Below are 5,772 nucleotides of genomic sequence, written 5' to 3'. Positions count from 1 at the left end.
TTTTGGGGGGGGGGTTCTCTGTATAGCCCTGGCTGTCCTGGAACTCACTTTGTAGACCAGACTGGCCTTCAACTCAGAAATCCACCTGTCTCGGCCTCCTGAGTACTGGAATTAAAGGTGTGTGCCTCCACTGCCTGGCCAGTTACAGTTTCTATTCAGATAAGCAGTTAATACAAATGTGGACCCAAAATGCATAAGAAGTTATATAGAAAACCTTGTTGGACCTCCAGGGGTCCTCTTGTTTATGGCCCCTGTTATAGGAAAGCCCCTCTGCTAACATGACAAGTTGGTCTCAAGAAACATGCCAGGATCAAGGAAATAAGTGTATATATGAGTAATTACATCCACAGTGAGACCTCTTTTATCTGTTGAGTCATTAGAATTGGAAGCTTGGCAGTTTCCTCTATACTCTAGAGTTTGGAATATCATGCCATGTCTTTGAGAGATCAGAACTAGGAATTTGATTAGTGGTCTAGAGGTGTTTATTCAATCTTTCTGACCTGATAAGCATAGCATAGGTAGGAAATTATAGAGTATTTAGTCCTTTGATGATATCCTTGTTAGGGTCCATTTATATGATAACATAAAGATGGTAGAAGGCTGGTCCTTCCTCTCAAATAGAATATTTAGATATTCTAATGTAGACTTATCACTGATGATGCAACAACATCGTGGATATTAGTGGTGACAACAGCTCATTCCACATAAGTTCAAGTGGTCTTGGACATCTTTGTGGGGAAAAAAGTATGAAAAAGGACATTGGAGATATCACTTTTGCTATTAGTTTCTCTCTAGGAAACGGTCAAAATGTTTATGACAATACACAATGTCATGGATCACAAATACGCAGGGTTGTACAGCATTGAACCATGTAATCATAATAAGGCAAAGATCTCTGTGTGTAAAAATGTTCATGTTATTGGGTGGAACAGTACTTTGACAATGTTTGCTTCATTAATCTAAGTCATGGCAAGAGCTTTATTTTTCTCCCTATGATGTTGTCTGGGTAACAAATGTGATGGATAAACTGGAGATTTCTATATTACAAGCCCATCTTAAAACAAAAATTATGTAAAACAATCTTTTGGGGACTTAAAGCTGAGTGTAAGGTGGGGCTTGAAATGAAAATATTTTTTGCCACCCTGCCAAGTAACTACAGCTAGAGAATCTTGTGGAACCCTTACTTAGATCATCCAGGAATGGGGTCCTCTTACAATCCTTAGGTCACCGTGTGTCCATTGATCAAACAGTACTGTCTTAATGGTAACTGGTTTTCCATTCTGTACCCTCTTAAATGAGGATATTACTATCTACCAACTAACATAGTCTTAGAGAGGAGTTTATTCTAGCTAGGTAAGCACTTGCGAGATTCCTCAGAAGGTAAAGGTATTTAAGGTCCCCATGTAAGGTAAAAGGAAATGCCACATATTTGTGTGACCTCCATACTCATATGCACACACACATGCACATACACAATAACAATAATCAGTAAAGTCAGTTTAGCTAAGTAACTAGTGAATTTGGCAGGAAGAAAACTAGAAATCAGAATCTGAGTATAGATGTTGACGTTTTTAAATTTTTATATTAGATATTTTCTTTACTTACAATTTAAATGTTATCTCCTTTCCTGGTTTCCAACTGAAAGCCTTATTCCCACCTCTTCCCCTGCTTACCAACTCACCCACCCCTGCTTCCTGTCCCTGGCATTACCCTACACTGGGGCAAAGACCTTCACATGACCAAGGGCCTCTTCTCTCATTGATGACAGACTAGGCCATCCTCTGCTACATATGTAGCTGGAGCCATGAGTCATACCATGCATACTCTGGTTGATGGTTTAGTCTCTGGGAGCTTTGGGGATGCTGATCAGTTCACATTGTTGTTCCTCCTATGGAGCTGTAAGCCTCTTCAACTCCTTTGGTCCTTTTTCTAGATCCTTCATGAGGGACTCTGTGCTCAATCCAATGGATGGATGTGAGCATCTCCTTCTGTATTTGTCAGGCACTAGCAGAGACTCTCAGAAGAAAGCTATATTAGGCTCCTTCCAGCAAGCACTTGTTGGCATCTACAATAGTGTCTGAGTTTGGTAATTGTATATGGGATGGAAACCCAGGTGGGGCACTCTGTGGATGGTCATTCCTTCAGTCTCTGTTCCGCACTGTGTCTATATCTCCTTCCATGGGTATATTGCTCCCCCTTCTAAGAAGGAACAAAGTATCCACACATTGGTCTTCCTTCTTCTTGAGTTTCTTGTAGCCTGTGAATTGTATCTTGGGTATTCTGAGATTTAGTGCTAATATCTATTTATCAGTGAGAATCACAAGTGTGTTCTTTTGTGATTGGGTTACCTCACTCAGGATGATATCCTCCAGATCCATCCATTTGTCCAAGAATTTAATAAATTCATTGTTTTAATAGCCTAGTAATACTCCAATGTGTAAATGTACCACATTTTCTGTATCCATTCCTCTTTGAGGGACATCTGGGTTCTTTCCAGCTTCTGGCTATTAAATAAGGCTGCTATGAACATAGTGGAGCATGTGTCCTTATTAGAAGTTGGAACATTTTCCTATGAGAGGAATTGCTGGATCTTCCAGTAGTACTATGTCCAATTTTCTGAGGAACCACCACACTGATTTTTAGAGTGGTTGTACCAGATTGCAATCCCAACAACAATGGAGGAGTGTCCCTCTTTCTCCTCATCCTCGCCAGCATCTGCTGTCACCTGAATTTTTGATCTTAGCCATCCTGATTGGAGTGAGGTGGAATCTCAGGGTTGTTTTGATTTGCATTTCCCTGATGATTAAGGATGCTGAACATTTTTTTAAGGTGCTTCTCGGCCATTCAGTATTCCTCAGCTAAGAATTCTTTGTTTGGCTCTATACCCAATTTTAATAGGTTTATTTGATTTTCTAGAGTCCTGCTTCTTGAGTTTTTCATATATATTGGATATTAGTCTCCTATCTGATTTAGGATTGGTAAAGATCCTTTCCCAATCTGTTGGTGGCCTTTTTGTCTTATTGACAGTGTCTTTTGCCTTACAGAAGTTTTGATATTTTATGAGGTCCCATTTGTCGATTCTTTATCTTACAGCACAAGACACTGCTGTTCTGTTCTGGAAATTTCTCCCTGTGCCCATATCTTCAAGGCTTTCCCCCACTTTCTCCTCTATAAGTTTCAGTGTCTCTGGTTTGATGTGGAGTTCCTTGATCCACATAGACTTGACCTTAATACAAGGAGATAAGAATGGATCAATTCGCATTCTTCTACATGCTAACTGCCAGTTGTGCCAGGCCATTTGTTGAAAATGCTGTCTTTTGTCCACTGGATGGTTTTAGTTCCCTTGTCAAAGATCAAGTGACCATAGGTTTGTGGGTTCATTTCTAGGTTTTCAAATCTATTCCATTAGTCTACCTGTCTGTTGCTGTACCAGTACCATACAGTTTTTATCAAAATTGCTCTGTAGTACACCTTGAGGTCAGGCATGGTGATTATGCCAGAGTTTCTATTATTGAAAATAGCTTTTGCTATCTTAGGTTTTTTGTTCTTCCAGATAAATTTGCAAATTGCCCTTTCTAATTCAGTGAAGAATTGAGTGGGAATTTTGATGGGGATTGCATTGAATCTGTAGATTGCTTTCGGCAAGGTAGCTATTAATCCTATATTGATCCGGCCAATCCATGAGCATGGGAGATCTTTCCATCTTCTGAGATCTTCTTTGATTTCTTTCTTCAGAGACTTGAAGTTCTTATCATACAGATCTTTCACTTCCATAGTTAGAGTCACACCCAGGTANTTTATATTATTTGTGACTATTGTGAAGGGTGTTGCTTCCCTAATTTCTTTCTCNNCNNNTNTNTCCTTNGTGTAGAGNAAGGCCACTGATTTGTTTGAGTTAATTTTATATCCAGCTACAGCACTGAAGCTGTTTATCAGGTTTAGGAGTTCTCTGGTGGAATTTTTAGGATCACTTATATATACTATCATATCATCTGCAAATAGTGATATTTTGACTTCTTCCTTTCCAATTTGTATCCCCTTGACCTCCTTTTGTTGTCTAATTGCCCAGCTAAATAATCTCTCTCTCTCTCTCTCTCCCTCTCTCGCTCTCTCCCTCTCTCCCCCCTCGCTTTTTGTTTTGTTTTGTTTTGTTTTGTTTTGTTTTGTTTTGTTATTCAAGACAGGGTTTCTCTGGGTAGCCCTGGCTGTCCTGGAACTCATTCTGTAGTCCAGGCTGGCCCCAAACTCAGAAATTCACCTACCTCTGCCTCCCAAGTGCTGGGAGTAAACTCGTGTGCCACCCCTGCCCGGCTACCAAGATATCATTGAGTGGAGTGTTCTTCAGCTTCCCTGTGAATGTTGGCTTTCCATTATTTATGTTGTTATTGAAGTTCAGCCTTAGTCCGTGGTGATCTGATAGGATGCATGGGATAATTTCAATATTTTTGCATCTGTTGAGGTCTGTTTTGTAACCAATTATATGGTCAGTTTTGGAGAAGGTACCATGAGGTGCTGAGAAGAAGGTATACCCTTTTGTTTTAGTATAAAATGTTGTGTGGATATCTGTTAAGTCCATTTGTTTCATAACTTCTGTTAGTTTCAATGTGTTTCTGTTTAGTTTCTTTTCCCAGGATCTGTGCATTGATGGTAGTGGGGTGTTAAAGTCTCCCATTATTATTGTGTGAGGAACAATGTATTCTTCAAGCTTTTCTATAGTTTCTTTAATGAATGTGGATGCCCTTGCATTTGGAGTATAGATATTCAGAATTGAGGGTTCATCTTGGAAGATTTTCCTTTGATGAGTATGAAGTGCCCCTCCTTGTCTTTTTGATAACTTTGAGTTGGAAGTCAGTTTTATTCAATATTAGAATGGCTATTCCAGCTTGTTTCTTTGAACCATTTATTTTGAAAATTGTTTTCCAGCCTTTTACTCTCAGGTAGTGTCTGTCTTTTTCCCTGAGGTGGGTTCCCTGTAAGCTTCAAAAAGTTGGGTCCTATTTATGTAGCCAGTCTGTTAGCCTATGCCTTTTTATTTGGGAATTGAGTCCATTGATATTAAGAGACATTAAGGAAAAGTAATTGTTGCTTCCCGTTATTTTAGTTGTTAGAGTTGGGATTCTGTTTCTGCAGCTGTCCTCTTTTAGGTTCGTTGAGGGATTACTTTCTTGATTTTCTTAGGGCGTAATTTCCATCCTTGTGTTGGTGTTTTCCCTTTATTATCCTTTGAAGGGCCTGACTCATGGAAAGATATTGTGTGAGTTTGTTTTTTTCATGGAATACTTTGGTTGCTCCATCTATGGTAATTGAGAGTTTTGCTGGGTATAGTAGCCTGGGCTGGCATTTGTGTTCTCTTAGGGTCTGTATAACATCTGTCCAGGATCTTCTAGCTTTCATAGTCTCTGGTGAGAAGTCTGGTGTAATTTTAATAGGTCTGCCTTTATATGTTATTTGATCTTTTTCCCTTACTGCTTTTAATATTATATCTTTATTTAGTGCATTTGTTGTCCTGATTATTATGTGTTGGGAGGAATTTCTTTTCTGGTCCAGTCTATTTGGAGTTCTGTAGGCTTCCTGTATATTCATGGGCACCCTTTCTTTATGTTAGGGAACTTTTCTTCTATAATTTTGTTGAAGATATTTACTGGTCCTTTGAGTTGAAAATCTTCATTCTCATCCACTCCTATTATCTGTAGGTTTGGTCTTCTCATTGTGTCCTGGATTTCCTGGATGTTTTGAGTTAGGATCTTTTTGCATTTTGCATTTTCTTTGATT

At 39.2% G+C, this 5,772-nt stretch overlaps 1 protein-coding gene across 1 annotated transcript in view; it reads left to right on the top strand.

The window, feature by feature from the left end:
- LOC110300626 overlaps positions 1–5,772 on the top strand; it is a 174,786-nt gene that overhangs the window by 36,827 nt on the left and 132,187 nt on the right. The window lies entirely within an intron of this gene.

Source organism: Mus caroli, chromosome 8, assembly GCF_900094665.2.
Source record: "Mus caroli chromosome 8, CAROLI_EIJ_v1.1, whole genome shotgun sequence".
In the NCBI taxonomy this organism is placed as follows: Eukaryota; Metazoa; Chordata; class Mammalia; order Rodentia; family Muridae; genus Mus; species Mus caroli.
This window is presented reverse-complemented; position numbering and strand designations above follow the sequence as displayed.